This window comes from Pelodiscus sinensis, chromosome 9, assembly GCF_049634645.1.
Source record: "Pelodiscus sinensis isolate JC-2024 chromosome 9, ASM4963464v1, whole genome shotgun sequence".
In the NCBI taxonomy this organism is placed as follows: Eukaryota; Metazoa; Chordata; order Testudines; family Trionychidae; genus Pelodiscus; species Pelodiscus sinensis.
In genome coordinates, this window is record NC_134719.1 from 9,138,224 (window position 1) to 9,155,535 (window position 17,312).

The following is a 17,312-nucleotide window of genomic DNA, read 5'->3' on the forward strand; positions in this document are numbered from 1 at the left end:
GTCCTGTGGTTGTTGGTAAGAATCATCTTGAGGTTAGGTGGTTGTCTATAGGAGACTATGGGTCTGTCTCCCAGAGCCTCTTGGAGTATGGTATCCTGTTCCAGTATAGGCTGTAGTTTATTGATAATGTGTTGGACAGGTTTAAGTTGGGGGTTGTAGGTGATGACAAGTGGTGTTCTATTGTTGGTTTTCTTGGGTCTATCTTGAAGTAAATGGTTTCTAGGTATTCGTCTGGCTCTTTCAATTTGCATTTCAACCAGAAAGGACACTGTCTCAACGACTTAACTACCTGCATTCTGCTACAAAGACATTTTACATCTGCACTTGAAAGGGAATCCTCTGAACTGTCATTCATGCTAAAATATGACACTCTCCGGGGGGGATTGAACAAAGACCCAAATTACCTTACCCATTACAAAGATAGCTTCCCCAATTATCACCTCTAATACCATTAGCTCACAGACATCTACCTTTCCCCACCTCTAATATCGTTAACTCACAGATACTTACCTTCCTTCCCCCCCCCCTCCCCCCGCATCCCCCTTCTGTTCTGAAATGTGATTTGTTCTTTTCATACGTGTTCATTTTTTTTAATTGTATCCTTTGGTATATATGGTTGTGACTATTTTCTTCCACTATTTGATCTGAGGAAGTGGGTCTGGCCCACGAAAGCTCATCATCTAATAAACCATCTTGTTAGTCTTTGAAGTGCTACATAATCCTGCATCTTACTTTAAAAATGCTCTCCTTGGTTTTAAACTTTGGCGTAGAAATTATCAGCCCTAAGGTATAGTATTAATCCTTCTGGAGCCTACTTTCAGTCAGCACCACAGCAGGTTGGGACTAAGAATGTGGCATCATCCAGGTGTACCACATCTCAGTGCTTTTTCATACACATTACAACAAAACAGATTAAAACAGAAGCACAAGACACGAGGAGTCCTGTGGCACCTTCTAGACTAACTGAAGTGTAGGAGCATAAGCTTTCGTGGGCAAAGACCCACTTCGTCAGATGCATGTCCTCGTCGCTTTTGCAGATTCAGACTAACACGGCTACCCCTCTGATACTTGACACAGCACAAGACAGTGACACTGGCACCCCTGGATTCCTTTCACTCCTTTCTTTCCCCATTCTCTGTTGATGGCTGTTTTTCAAAAGAAAGCAAGTTAATTTAAAAATGGGGGGGGGGGGGGACAAGTTTACAGTGGAGGGTAAGTGAACAAGGAAAGAGAATTAGAGACTGTTACTTCTTTAACTTCTCCTTTGTTCAGCCTTGAATGACGCCTGTCTCTCTCTTTCTCTCTCACACACACACACAAGCACTGCACACTGCCTTCTCTTTTGATCAAATAACCCAAACTTCACTCTTTATCCTTCTCTACACACAAGTATTTGTTATTTGCATTAATAGTAGTACATTTTCACCCTATTAAGATAAAAACTTATTTTATGGGACTTCAGTAATCTTCATCTCCATCTAGTACAGTGATTACTTTGCAGCTAAGTTCAGTGTGGGCACGGTCAGGAATAAAGAACAGTACTTGAAGGATAAATACAGAGGATCTGTGCGAATTAAAGATAGCCCCTAGGGAAGAAGCACCAGGAGGCTGTAAAACATCCTGTTAGATTTAGACAAACTCTGGAAGTTAAATCACACTCTTTCCAACTCTTGTTTGAAGAAACATAGAAGTCGTGGGGGGTCACGGGGTTCAGAAGAGGGACAGTTTCAGCCAGCAAAGCATTGGCTGCGACTCTCTAGGGTCCCAGCCCCTGCTGAAGCAGTGAGCCCCAGGGGTCCTCGCTCTCCGCGGACAGAAGGGCGGCTTTGGAAGCCTTTCGCGTGTGGTTGTTTCGAGGTTTGGAAACCTCCCCCTCCTCCCGACCCCACACCACCGCTCCATACCATGCCCGAGCCCGCCAGCTGGCCTGCCCTCCTCCCGACCCTGCCAGGGTGGGAGCTGCCCGGGGACGGGTGCAGGCGCACCCCGGGTCTACGGGTGGGATGCTCCAGCCCAGGCACCTGCTGCCCGGCGCCCCGAGCCTTGCAGGGGCGGGGGAAAGTTGGAGCAACCCAGGCAGCCGCGACCGCTCTTACCTTGGGCGCAGGGAGCGCCGGCCGGGGCAGGAGGCAGCCAGCGGGTTCTCGCCTGCCCGAGCCGTGCAGCTGAGCAGAGGCTCCTGCCCGGGCCAAGAGCGGGAGCACCTGGGAGGGCGCGGAGGGCGGAGCTAAGGGCGCTGGAGGCTGCTGCAGCCGCCTGCTCTCCCCGCTGGGAGCTGGGCGTCAGCTCGCCGGCGCTGCAGCTGCTTGGTCCCCCACCTGCTGCGGGAGCCTTAGCCTGCGGGAGCCCCCGGGGCGTGGCCGCGGGTACAGGCAGGGTCAGACTGCGCGCTCAGCCGCACTCCTGCGCGCACCGGGTGCACCCCAGCGACACCTGTGTGTGCGCACGGGCGGGTTACACCCCTGCTACACCTGTGCGCGCAACTATTACACCCCCCAGCACTACACCTATTACATCCCAACTACACTTGTGCACACACACACACACACCAGTTACACTCCAGCTATCCCTGTGCATGCACACACCCAGCTGCACTTGGGTACATCCATCTCATACACACCCACACCAGTTACACCCCTCCTATATCTTGTGCACACACACAGGCTACACCTGTGCACACATACACACACCAATTACACCCCAGGTACATCTGTGCACAAACATACACATTGGTTACAGCCAGGTTATACATGTTTGCACCCACACCTCAGTTACTCACAACCCTCACAGACACATTATATCTGTGTGCGCACACACATTCTGGTTACTCCAGTTACACCTGCGCATGCACACACAAACCAATTACACCCCCACCCTATACAGCCTCATTATACCTGTGTGCACAGACACAGTTCACACCACCATTACACTCCCACTGCATCTATGTTCACACACGGATTACACCCCCACAGCCTTGCCGACCTTCTGTGGGTATGTACATACCCCCATTTTTCCTGTGCATACACAGGAGCTATACCTGAGAGCAAATACACACCAGATGCATCCATGCACCCCATTACACATGTGCACACACTAATTATACCTTCACACCCTCATACCTGTGTGTGGACACACCAGTTACTCCCATACATCTCCATTATATCTGTGCACATGCTGATTACATGCCTGCTATATCAGTGCATGCATGCACACACGTGCACACACACACACATACTGGTTAAAACCACTATTATACTAGTGTGCAAACATACACTGGTTACACTCATACCCCCATTATACATGTACACATGAGTTACACACACACACACACACACACCATTATACCTATTCACCCTCATTATATCTGTAAGCATATTAGTTACATCCCTAGTATACTTGTGTACACTGCACACCAGTAATACCCATACATTCTCATTAAACTTGTACACACTCCAGTTAAATGCCATGCCCTCTATGCTTGTGTGCATCAGTTACAGCTATACACACACTGGTTACATGTCTGCTATACCAGAGCGCACACACACTCACTGGGTACACCCATGCACCTCCATTATACCGGTACACAAACACATACCAGTTACACCAATGCAGTACTCTGCCCCTCACCATACCCATGAGCAACCACCTGCACACATGTACCAGTTATACCTAGGGATACCTGGACACACACAAATTACACTCATGTATCTCCTGTGTCTCCATTACAACTGTGTGTCTTTCCTCTTCTCAGCTGCACCTTTGCGAATCCATATTCATATTCTGCCCCTGCACATCAGGGGGGATCTCTTGCAACTGCAGCTGAGGAAAAGGGGGTATTGCTTACCCAAGCCAGGAAGAGGAGGGGGAATCACGGTTCCCATGGAAACATGTAGGCCAAAGGTGATTTTCACCATCAATCGAGGGCTGTGGAAGTACAAAGAGGAGAATAAATCATTTACATTGACAGTTTCTCCCTTCTCCAGGCAGGGATCATTCTGATGCATTGCACAGCTGCTTTGCAAAGTAGTACCTGTCTTGGAGCTTGTCTCCATGGGGACTTATACCACTATAAAGTAATGCGCGGTGTGACTTTAAACTTCTGGGCATAACTCCCTGTCTGGATTGGCCCGTAAAGGCTGCCATCTTGTGCTGCATAATCTCAGCTTTCCTTTACAAAGTTAAGGCCTGGATTGTTGGGCGGCAAAGTGAATTTAAAATTGCAGAGGTGGCCAATGGAGAATTCTCCTTGGGCGGAGGAACCTGCACCCAGGAGAAGCTAGTGAAGGGGGTTCTGCCACATCCTGCACAAGCCATCCTTCACCCTCAACAGAAAGGGGAAAGAAGTTGTGCTGGGGGTATGCAAGAACTGGGAAGAGAAAGGGGGTATTGACCAAGCTGACTCCCAGTAGGCTCTGTGGAACCTTGCATTAGGGTTGTACATTAGAGCTAATGAGGGATTGCTGATGATGGCAATGACATTCAAGCTGCTTCTTGGCAGCTCTGACTTGCTCCACGGTCAGGCAATGCTCAGCCATAACCAACCCCCTGATGATCCTCTGACCCTACTGCACTTGTGTTCTGTTAGGAAAGCTGTCCCCACTGTCTCTCGCTGCAGGAAATGTTACTTACTACTGATAGATTCAGGTTTTAGGATTCTCCTGGAAATCTGTTCTGTTTGTCAGTGGTGGGCAACCTGTGCCCATGGGCTGCATGTGGCCCACAAGGGCTCCACCTGCAGCCAATGGGTCCCCTATCTATCCCCCTCCCAGAATTGAGAGGGAGAGTGAGGAGCAGAGATGGAGCATAAATCAGGCAATTTGTGGCCCTGCAAAGTGCTGAGAGGGAGGAGCAGGTAAGTGTGGGGCTCCAGTGTCCCAGAGGTGTGAGAAGGACAGGGGCAGACAGAGGGTCTGCAGGCCACAGGTGGAATTCCACTGGGATACTGGCTGCTGTGACCCACTGAGATGGAGGTCCACTCATGCGGCTCACTCACTCTTCTTGGTTGCCTGTTGCTGGCTTATATACTTCTTGTGGAAAGGAGAGTATTTGGTAGGATTGGGGGACATGGTGAGTGTAGCAGCTTCCCGCTCGTGTTGGCGAATTAGCACAGCTGGCAGGTGGCCGGATCCCTTTCAGGACGCTGCCCTCCGACAATGTCCACAACAGCCTGAGCTTTTCCCGGTTAGTTGTAGGTCGGCAGGCCTTTGGGAGGCGGTTCCTCCGCCCCTGGTACAATGGGTGGCTAGTCCGCCCTATGGCCCTACCGTGCCTTAAAATAGTCCGAGTCTATGAGTCTATTTCCAGTCTTATTTCAGGTCGGGGTGAGAGACAATAGTTCAGGGGCCCGGCCTTGCTTCAGGCCCGGGCTTCTGGGGAAGAAATTCTCCGTATATCCAAGTCTCTTAACTCAGTTATGAGCAGGACAACAGTCCTAGTCCTGGCCCTTTAAAAGGTCCGGTCCGGATCCTGGCCGGGTACGAAAAACACCATACGGAAGCCCAGGCCCTCGGGCAGGGCAGCGGAGCACCGGGTGCAAGCCTGGGCCCTCAAGCAGGGCGGGACGGCAAACACAGTAAGCTGAGCCCAGGCCCTTGGTACAGGGCGGGGCAGCTAATTAACAATGGCGGCCAGGCCCTAGTGCAAGGCGTGGCCGCAAATCAGACAGAGTGAGTAAACTCTAGCCCTGGAGCAGGGCGGGACAACCAATACAATAAGCAAAGCCAGTCCAAACTCAGGGTGGGGCAGCAAATGGCGGCCAGGCCCTGATGCAAGGCGTGGCCGCAAACAAACACACAGGTTTGTAGAAGCTCCGAGTTCAGGAGCTGGGCAGGTAGTGCACTTGCAGCGGTGGCGAGGAGGGAGACTGCCACCCGGTTAGTCGGTGGCAGGGGGGGCGCAGGCCCACCCACTCCACTGCGCCCCGGTCCAGAGCCCTGATTGCAGCAGTGCAGCTGCTACTGGCTCAGCAGGGGCTCCAGCCTGCAACTTGCTGGCCTAGGGCTGCTCTCAGCCCGTGCTACCCCCGGGCCACTTCTTGTCTCCCCCTTCGCTGGTACCTGTAGCTCCAGCAGGTCGTCAGGGAGTCGAGGCACCGTCGTCCCCACAGTGTCCGGCCGGCCCAATCCAGGAGTCAAGGGGTTGGAGCTCTGCAGCATCCCGCGCGTTCGTCCGGCCTGGCATTCCAGTACCCATCGGGGATCCAGCTGGTCCACCAGGTCGAGCCCGTCCTCTGGGTCCACAGGTGGTCCGGCTTGCGGGCTTGGCCAGGCCTCAGTAGCCCAGGCAGGGAAGCCTTGACCAGCCTCCAAGAAGGCAGCTGAGGGCGGCCCAGCCCGGGTCTTAGACTTCCCAAGCAGGAGCTCTGGACAGGCCTTCGGCTCCTTCAGAGGCTGGGCCCAAAATGGCTCCCAGAGGGGTTCCTCAATCTCAGGCTCCGTGGGTGGCCATTCCACCCCACTACAGTTAGTCTATGTACTTTTAAATATTTATACATATCTGTAGATAATGAGGAAGCCATGGCACAAGACTGGAAAACAGTGGTACTTCTAATATTACACACTAAGTCAGATTTGGTGATCACAGTGCTCCCTTCTGGCAATAAGCCCAATGAAGCAAAGCTCCTCATTAAAATCAGGGCCATTTCAATTCTGACCCATAAAAAGAATGGAAAACAGAGATACAGAGAATAACACAAATGATTAAAGATCTAGAAAACATGACCTGTGAGGCAAGACTGGGAAAATTGGGTTTGTTTAGTCTGGAGAAAAGAAAACTCAGGGGCAGGGGACATAACAGTTCTCCAGTACATAAAAAGTTGTCACAAGGAGGAGGGAGAAAAATTGTTCTTGTTAACATCTGAGGATAGGACAAGAAGCAATGGGCTTAAATTGCAGCAAGGGCAGATTAAGTTGGACATCGAGAAAAATGTCTTGTCAGGGTAATTGAACAGAAATAAATTGCTTAGGGAGGTTGTAGAATTTGTCATTGCAGATTTTTAAGAGCAAGTCTGTCAGGGATGGTGGAATAAGACTTAATTCTATCTTGTGTGCAGGTGACTGGACTATAAAACCTCTAGAGGTTCTTCTCAGATTCTATGATACCTTACAAAGGAGATGAATATAATTATACATAAACTAATAATGTGGGTTTAAAAAAAAACTTTCCAATTTAGTTAATCTAAATGCGCTAAGCAACCTGCAAACACTGTGGCCTCTTTATGGGCAAACCACATGCCCCAAAAGCAGTATTCCCTTTGTAGCATCTCCCTTCTCGTCCCTATTCCTTATTACTACTATGGTTTTGTGTCACCTTTTTTTGTGTTTTGCACTCCCCTCAAGACAGGGATAGGATTATATCCACTTCTAAAATTTTTTGTACTTCAACAGCACAATGCAAATAAAACAGTCACTAGTCTTATGCCTAGATTCAGACTGGATTGTAGTTCTTCAAACTCTTGGCCCAGCCTTAATTTTGTAATTGTTTAACTGCTTTAAAAAAGATTGGAAGATGTAGTTATGTCTTACATTTCCCCCTGTAGCTTAACTGTGGTATTATGAGAATGTAACAGCCAGGATGTGTGTGAGAGATTCTGCATTTAGGAGCAACTGAAGTTGAAGAGCATACCCAAAAGAGTACAGTGCCAGTAACAGACCTCTCTATACTCACCAGTGAGTACAACTGTGTCTGCTCTTACACCCCTCTCTTTCCATCTGATGAGAAACAATCACATTTTATGCACATCCCATTGTCCTGCCACAACCAAACCCTGACCTTGCTTTAAGTTAGGATTAGAGGAAGCTGCGTACCAAGTTTGATAGTCCTAGATCTTACTATTTAGGAGGAGTTCTTGAACAAACAGACTCACAGACAAGATGGACCCACAACAGGCAGATGTATAAACTTTCTCAGATATATAGCAGATAAGCACTGTGCCGCTGTACAGCCCAACATCCCAAGGGCATTGTGTGTACTCATAAAGTTGCTGAAATTGCAAAATTCATATTCAAGCACACTCAAGCTTGTTTCTTGTTAAACTCCTGTGTGAATCAGGGCTTAACTGGGAAGAGTGGGATGCCACTACTGGAACAAGATGTTTATAGGGTCTAGTAGTGGACTACTAAAAGAAACCGAGGGAACAAGGGAATTTGTCTTGGCCTGAGCTTTACAGTCTTCTATAAGACTTTGGAGTACTATTGTACTTCTATCCAGAATCTCTATGCACTATACAATCCTAATAATTACCCTCCGCAAGATCCTGGTTAACATGGGCAAACAGATAAACTAGGGAGAGGCTTCTCCAAGCTAACACAGTAAGGCTATGTCTACACTGGCATGATTTTCCGGAAATGCTTTTAACGGAAAACTTTTCCATTAAAAGCATTTTCGGAAAAGCGCATCTAGATTGGCATGGACGCTTTTCCACAAAAGCACTTTTTGCGGAAAAGCGTCCATGGCCAATCTAGACGTGCTTTTCCGCAAAAAAGCCCCGATCGCCATTTTCGCGATCAGGGCTTTTTTGCAGAAAAGAGTACTGTGCTGTTTACACTGGCCCTCTTGTGCAAATGATTTGCACAAGAGGGCTTTTGCCCGAACGGGAGCAGCACAGTATTTCCGCAAGAACACTGACGATCTTACATGAGATCGTCAGTGTTCTTGCGGAAATTCAAACGGCCAGTGTAGACAGCTGGCAAGTTTTTCTGCAAAAGCAGATGATTTTGCGGAAAAACTTGCCAGTCTAGACACAGCCTAAGTGTGCAACAAATCCAGATATTAATGTTTTGTTTTATTATACAATGAAATATACAATGTAGAGTCTTCTTTCAGTGCCTGCATGTAAGTGCTAGGACTTTGGGAGCATGTTTATCAACCAAAAGATACTGAATACTCCTAAATTTTTTAACTTTATTAAATTGGCTACTTAATTTCTCTCATTATTGCATTACAGCTGACTTAAGACATTCGTTTAATTTTTTATTTTAATATTTTTGTTAACACTTTAAAAAACAGTATATTATTATTATTGTTTTTTATTTATTGTGTTAAAGCAGTGTATCCACACACCTACTGGGTGTGTGGTTCACTGTCTCATGCAGTGGCACTTTGACCACTTACAGAGAGAAAGAATGAGTTTGCTCTACAGCTTAACTGAGACCCAGTTGGCTTTTACCTCAAGTGATAGAGGCTCATTCATTAAGCGCCACAGGTCTCAGGTTCAGTTCCACCCGTTGGTGTTACAATAGCAACTAGGGGCCCCAATTAAGGACCCCTCAGTGCTAAGGGCTCTTTAGAGCAGTAATCAGAAGACAGTCCCTATCTCCCAAAAGGCTTATATTCTATGCTTATGACAAGATCCAACTGAACAAATATGGCAAAGGGTAGAGGTGGGCAGGAAAGGCAAATGTAAAATAAACCAGTTTTGTGCACTTGTTAGTAGTGACAGCTCACTGCCTCAGAGAGACCTAAGTATATTTGTTCTCCGGTGCACGTAGAGAATACGATGGTCAATCCAACCAGCAGACATAATCGCAAGTTAAAATGTCAGGACCATTCAGAATTGCAAAGTAGACGAAATATTCCTGACACCAAAGCCACACTAGACAATGTACAACTGCAAGGGGAGGGGGGAGGGAGTCATGAAGGGCCAGCACAAAGCCCTATTTTAAGAACTACATGGGCCTCATCCTGGCCCCCAACTCAGGTGTGAATTTCATCCCCTTTGATTTGTGTAAGTAGCATGTCATTCATTACAAATTCAGTTTGCCTAGCACCTTTAATATCATACTATGACACAATAATAGCACTCTGTTACACCAGCTCACATTGTTCCTGGACTCGTGCCATGTTTGTCTGTCCTTTCTGATGGACTCAAATAAGAAGATAATTTCAGCAACAGAGTTCATTTTACATATCATTTAAAGACAGGGTTAGAATCTTAAGGCAGGTGATTCGGATCAATGTCAGGAGAGTCTGATTGGTTGCAGAGGTGGCTCACTTGGAAGTGTTGCTGTGGGTGTCTATGAACAACCACTGTAAATGGAACCTTTGGGCTCCATGATAAAAGACAACAGCACTTTCCCTAAGAAAAAGTTCAGGCGTTTATTAATTACACAAAGACAAAGGGCCAGATTCGACCACTGCATGAGTAGATGTAACCCACGCTGAAATCACAACTATCTCTTAATTTAAGCCTCTCCATAAGACCCTGCCCTGATGTCTACAAGGAATTAGCCATCTAAGACATCTGTTTATATTATAGTTTTTCACCTCACCATGATATACACTAGCCTTTATTGAGCAACTCTGTGATTATGCTGTTACTACTATTTCCCCTCATCTACCTGCTTGCTCCTGTCTTCTTACAAACTCCTTACAATTTGTCTAATATTAGTTGAGAAACTCCTAGGAGTTGAAGTCTTGTCTTTCCCTCGATATTGAATACCTATCATAGCTTTGGTCATTATAAAAATTGATTATAGACTTAGCCCACAATATTACAATTCCAGTATATTGCACATTTGTATATTGCACATCTGCTTCATTGGCTAGCTCCTGCTGTTTAGTAATTCAGAAGAAAGGATTCCAGTATATCTAGTTGAAACCAAATGAAAAATCTTTCCCAGACGCATCGAGCAATTTCTGTTCCAGCCTGCCAGATGGGCAGCTGCAGTTGATTTACTGTTTAATTAACATTTGGATCTTCCTGAATGTGTTTGTTTCGTTCAGAATGGTTGATTACCAGTGAGGTTTCACTGGATCAGTATTGAAGAGTTTAGAGTGGCTTTGGTATTTGTTCGATTCAAACAAGAGAGGAAACTAGAGACCCCAGGGGATCTCTGGCTACGTCTACACTGCAGAGTTTTTGTGCAAAAACATCTGGTTTTGTGCAAAAACTCACGGAGAATCCACACTACAAGCGTGTTTTTACGCAAGAAAAAGAACAGTAGATCATCAGAAGACAGGGCTTTTTGTGCAAGTTATTCCTCTTTCTATGAGGAATAAGCCTTTTTGCGCAAGAGCAAAAAGGCGCATGTGGACAGACAACAGGGATTTCTTGCGCAAGAAACGCCTATTCGAAAAAGCAGAGGTGCTCTGATGACCATTCTTTGAATAGCCATCAGAGCTTTCTTGCACAAGAGCGTCCATGGCAGTGTGGACACTAGCAGCGGATATAGGTCAGGGTGAGTGGGGCAGCTGCCCCGGGCCCCACGCTTCAGTAAGCCCCACACACGTACTAATACCTGTCGGCTGTGGCTGTGGCACATGCGCGAAATTGTGCTGCCTTGGGCCCCATGCTTCAATAGGCCCTGTGCTCTGGGCCCCGCAAAACTCTCATCCACCCCTGGTGGACGCTCTCTTGTGCAAAAGTACATCTCTTGCAGAAAAGCACATGGCAGTGTGGATGTGCTCTTGTGCAAGAACTTTTTGCCAAAGATCTCTTTCACAAAAAGTTCTTGCACAAGAAGCCTGCATTGTAGATGTAGCTTCTGAGAAAAGGCTAAAGGAAATTCAGTACTGTATTAAGAATTTTTTCAGTTTTCATTAAAAAAAACTATCAGTGCCCTGACAGCAAAACCAAAACCATCAGTAAACAGAGACACGCACAAAGAAAGAAACATAACAGACAAGCAATTCCGAGGCTGCCATATTTGTACACTGCTAGACTGACCAAAAAACTAATCACTTGCCACAGCACATAATACAACTTTAGGATACAGTACTGCAAATACTTAACACACCTGAATAGCCGTACTAATTCAATGAAACTCCTCACATGCATAAAGTTGCTCATGTTAGAAGCCTTTGAGGGTAAAGTCCTGCAAATCTGCAGAGATCCACTTTATATCCATAGTTATCTGCAGATGTGGATGCTGATATCTGCAGCTCATTTTTGCAGATGTAGATATAAATTTTTTATGTGCAGATCCCTATTTATGGGATCAGGATTTTATTTTTTGGATCATCTTTTAAAATGTGTCCCTCTATGGAGTAAAATTCAATGTGTGTGGGGAATGAGTTGTTTTACTTAATTTATCTAGGGCAAAAGATTTTATACTCAATCTGACAAAAGATATGTGTAATTGTGAATCAGCATCATAAAGAGAGTTGTTAAAACCAGAAGTAGCATAAAATAACAGAGACTACATAGATAGGGAAAAAAGCAGAGGGACAAGAACTGACCTTTGTGGTGCTCAAGGAGATCATTCTTGCTACACCGCTCAGGCAACAAGTAGAGAGACACAGAAGGATGGAAGCCTGTCTAGAGAGGAAGCAGAGATAACCATGGTAGGTAGCGAGGGAGATGGACAGCATAGTCCACAGTGCCAGAGGATGCATTGAAGTTAAAGAAAATTAACAAGCAGAAAGAAGTTAGTGATTAATTTAGTTTGTGGCAGAAGAAAGGTTCCATTATTGTGGCCACAGTATTAGTCAGAAAGAGGTTGAAAGCCCTGTTGTATGAGAGGTGATTGCAGAGAAGGTTCCCAACCAGGAAAGAGATGAGGTGAGAAGGTCAAGGGATGGGTTTTAAGAGGAAGGAGGATGGGGCAGATTTGAGAGAGGTTAAGTAGGTACCAAAGAAAAGAGAAATGGTTGACAATGTAAAGAGAAAGAGCAACAAAGGGTAGGAGGGAAAGCATGTCAAAGCATGTTTTTTCTTGAATAATCTGGGCTGAAAGGCCCAAAGTGACAAAGGAGAACAAGCAAAGGAAGGAGATATCAGAAGAGTTGGAGACCACCTGGAATCCCAGCTATCTTAGACTGAGGCAAGTTTCTCACACCTGCTATGGAAAGGAAAACTGAGATGAAGAAGCCAGTTATGGTGATTTGGGGGCCATGTTACTTCCAACCTCAGTGAAACCTGAAAAGCGAGGTCTTTGGATACAGTGGTCCCACATCCTACAGATTGTGGCTTCACTGTCCAAATAAAATAGAAGCTAGAGTGGCTGTGAATTGCACTACCACAGTGGCAGCGCAAACCATCAGTAACCATGGTTTGAAGCATTAACAGGATCCTAAAATAGACAGTGGATGTTTGCAACTGTGGGGAAAAAGAAGCAGCGCATTAAAGTGCACAAGAGTAGAGGTGCAAAAGATTGTGCAGTATTTTATAGACTTGCATTTTTACTTGTTGAAGCCTCTCTATGAGGGAAGCTACCCATTTCTGCTTGAACGAACAGACAGATGGCTCTCCCTGGTGGTAGTTGGGAAAGCTGCATGCCACTCTTTTAAAACTAAATGCAATGTTATTGTAACCGTATTGGACCCAGGATCAGAGCAGTCCCATCCACAAGATGCTTTGGCACAACCACCCCAGCCCCATGCTTTTGGGGACCTGTGGTGGCCATCTGAACCAGCCAATGGCTGGGTCTCATGCGGGGGGCAGCAGCCAGGGTCATCCCTAGGTAAATACAACATAGATGGGGCTACTTATAAGATGGGTGCATAACTGGCTGGATAACCGTACTCACAGAGTAGTTATTAATGGTTCCCAATCCTGCTGGAAAGGCATAACAAGTGGGGTTCCGCAGGGGTCTATTTTGGGACTGGCTCTGTTCAATATCTTCATCAACGATTTAGATATTGGTATAGAAAGTACGCTTATTAAGTTTGCAGATGATACCAAGCTGGGAGGGGTTGCGACTAATCTGGAGGATAGGGTCATAATTCAAAATGACCTGGACAAATTGGAGAAATGGTCTGAGGTAAATAGGATGAAGTTTAATAAAGACAAATGCAAAGTGCTCCACTTAGGAAGGAACAATCCAGTCTCACGCATACAGAATGGGAAGCGACTGTCTGGGAAGGAGTATGGCAGAAAGGGATCTAGGGGTTATAGTGGACCACAAGCTGAATATGAGTCAGCAGTGTGATGCTGTTGCAAAGAAAGCAAACATGATTCTGGGATGCATTAACAGGTGTGTTGTGAGCAAGACACAAGAAGTCATTCTTCCGCTCTACTATGCGCTGGTTAGGCCTCACTTGGAGTATTGTGTTCAGTTCTGGGCACCGCATTTCAAGAAAGATGTGGAGAAATCAGAGAGGGTCCAGAGAAGAGCAACGAGAATGGTTAAAGGTCTAGAGAACATGACCTATGAGGGAAGGCTGAAGGAACTGGGTTTGTTTAGTTTAGAAAAGAGAAGATTGAGGGGGGACATGATAGCAGTTTTCAGATATCTAAAAGGGTGTCATAAGGAGAAGGGAGAAAACTTGTTCATCTTGGCTCTGAGGATAGAACAAGAAGCAATGGGATTAAACTGCAGCAAGGGAGGTTTAGGTTGGACATTAGGAAAAAGTTCCTAGCGGTCAGGGTAGTCAAACACTGGAATAAATTGCCCAGGGAGGTTGTGGAATCCCCATCTCTGGAGATATTTAAGAGTAGGTTAGATAATCTATCAGGGATGGTCTAGACAGTATTTGGTCATGTCATGAGGGCAGGGGACTGGACTCAATGACCTCTCGAGGTCCCTTCCAGTCCTAGTATTCTATGATCCCATCTTCCCTCCCGCCCCCCCTCCCCGCATTCACTGAAGCAGTGAGAACCACAGTAACCTGCTCCACAGCTCTCTCCCAGCCCAACTGTGCGCAGCTTCTCTGCAGCAGCAGGAAGCAGAGCACACTGGCTCCAGGGTGCTCCACTTCCCACCACTGCAGAGAAGTAGGGTGCAGTGAGCCAGGAGAAGGTGGTGTGATGGGGCAAGGCAGAGCAAGTTGCTGGGCTGCTCTACCTCCCACCGCTGTAGTCAATGCAGGAGGGACCCCTGCTACTGCTCTGCACCCATCCTGGGTAATCTTCTGACTCACAGAAGGGGCAAGCTGAGGATAGAGCAGAGGCAGGACAGATTGGAGAGCAATGGCAGGGTCTGCATGGGGAGTTGCCCTGCCCAGGATACTGGAGGATAAGGTGGGTGAGGTAATATCTTTGACTGGACCAACTTCTGTTGATGAAAAGAGAAAAGCTTTTGGGCTTACACAAAGCTCTTCTTCAGGTCTTTTATTATATCATTACTTCTATTGATGTACTTATGTGCAAGGATCCTAAGTTTTGGTGTTTATTGTTAGTAAACTGGGTTATTCTAAGGAGTAAACACTTTTTTATAAAGTCTGCCCTTAAAAATAATTTGTATTACCTAAAACAGTGACACCCCTCTCCCAAGCCACTTCACTCCTTTGATAAACTCTGGGCAAGTAAGCGACCCCTGGGGCCTGCTGGGCATCGCTGCAGCCCTGCACTCCTCAAGCTGAATTCCTAGTGTACATGGGGTGCGGGGACATTTTAAAATCCACCACGGCACCTCAGAAATCATTGTTAGCACGTTATGGAAATTTTCAATGTGTATTTTTGCTTCAATTGGGTTTGGCTGCATTAATACCCTAAGAATCCTTAGACCTAAAACAACATTTGACACCAATCCATAGCTCTACACAAGACTGGTATTACTAGGCCCACTGCACGAGAGAGGAGTTTGGGTGTGGATGGGGTCCAGTTAATGGGAGTACTCAAGATGTTACACATGGTAACTTGTAGTAGAGACATATTCCATGCAGGTATAAGAGCAGTTCCCTTTCCACACCTGCTAGGCAACATACAGGAGCCACAACCATGTGGAACATATGCAGGCTACACAGATGGGACGTGCTGCTGGTGAGTATGTGGCTCAACAGAACAATCCTACCCTGAGTTCTTTTGCTAAGAGTGTTAAAAATCCCATATACTGTTACGTGGACCATGAAAAGCCAGGCTTGAGCAAAGCATAATAATAGCAACATGTTGTTTTTTGTAAGTATATCTCAAGCAGGAAGCCTGCTAAACAACCAGTGGGGCCCTTGGATAATCAAGATGCTAAAGGCGCACTCAAAGATGATAAAGTCATTGCAGAGAAGCTTAATGAATTCTTTGCTTCAGTCTTCACGGCTGAGGATGTTAGGGAGATTCCTGAACCTGAGACATTCTTTTTAGGTAACAAATCTGAGGAATTGTCCCAGAGTGAGGTGTCATTAGAGGAAGTTTTGGAAAAAATTGATAAACTTAACAATAATAAGTGATGGGACCAGATGGCATTCAGCCAAGAGTTCTAAAAGAACTCAAATGTGAAATTGCAAAACTATCAACTGTGGTTTGTAACCTATCCTTTAAATCAGCTTCTGTAGCTAATGAGTGGAAGATAGTTAATGTGACGCCAATATTTAAAAAGAGCTCTAGAGGTGATCCTGGAAATTACAGACCAGTAAGTCTAACATCAGGACCAGCCACATTAGTTGAAACAATAGTAAAGAATAAAATTGTCAGAAACATAGATGAACATAATTTGTAGGGAAATAGTCAACATGGTTTCTGTAAAGGGAAATCATGCCTAACTAATGTACTAGAGTTCTTTGAGGGGATCAACAAACATGTGGACAAGGAGGATCCAGTGGGTATAGTGTACTTAGATTTCCAGAAAGCCTTTGACAATATCCCTCACCAAAGGCTCTTAAGTAAAGTAAATTGTCATGGGGATAAGAGGAAAGGTCTTTTCATGGACTGATAACTGGTTAAAAGACAGGAAACAAAGGGTAGGAATAAACAGTAAGTTTTCAGAATGGAGGTAACTAGTGGCGTCCCCCAAAGGTCTGTTCTGGGACTAATCCTATTCAACTTATTTATAAATGATCTGGAGAAAGGGGTAAACAGTGAGGTGGCAAAATTTGCAGATGATACCAAACTGCTCAAAATAGTTAAGACCAGACCAGACTGTGAAGACCTTAAAAAAGATCTCACCAAACTGAGTGATTGGGCAACAAAATGGCAAATGAAATGTGATGTTGATAAATGTAAAGTAATGCACATTGAAAACAATAATCCCAACTATATATATAATATGATGGGGACTAATTTAGTTACAACTACTCAAGACAGAGATCGTGGAGTCATTGTGGATAGTTCCCTGAAAACATCCACTCAGTGTGCAGCAGCAGTCAAAAAAGCAGACAGAATGTTAGGAATCAAAAAACAGGAGAGAGAGTAAGGGTACGTCTAGACTACAGGGTTTTGTCGACGGAAGTTTTGTCGACAGATACTGTCGACAAAACTTCTGTCGACATAGAGCGTCTAGACACATTCAGTTCTGTCGACAAAGCAAGCTGCTTTGTTGACAAAACCCTGTAGTCTAGACGCAACCCTACAGGCAATAACACCTTCTGTCGACAGAACTCTGTCGATAGAAGGTGTTATGCCTCGTAAAATGAGGTTTACCAGCGTTGACAAAACTGCTGAGTTCTGTCAACGTTATGTCAACAGAACTCAGCGGTAGTGTAGACGCAGGTATAGTTTTGTC

General features: G+C 45.9%; 1 protein-coding gene across 2 annotated transcripts in view; it reads right to left on the reverse strand.

Moving 5' to 3' along the window:
• Positions 1-2,581, reverse strand: part of RAB3B (RAB3B, member RAS oncogene family) — a 156,664-nt gene extending 154,083 nt beyond the window's left edge. The window contains exon 1 of one of the 2 annotated variants that reach the window (XM_075935966.1): positions 2,097-2,581. The gene's annotated coding sequence lies outside the window, so the exon portion shown is untranslated. The remainder of the gene's footprint in view (positions 1-2,096) is intronic. The other variant, XM_075935967.1, reaches the window with a different exon arrangement.
• Between the last annotated feature and the right edge of the window lie 14,731 nt (positions 2,582-17,312).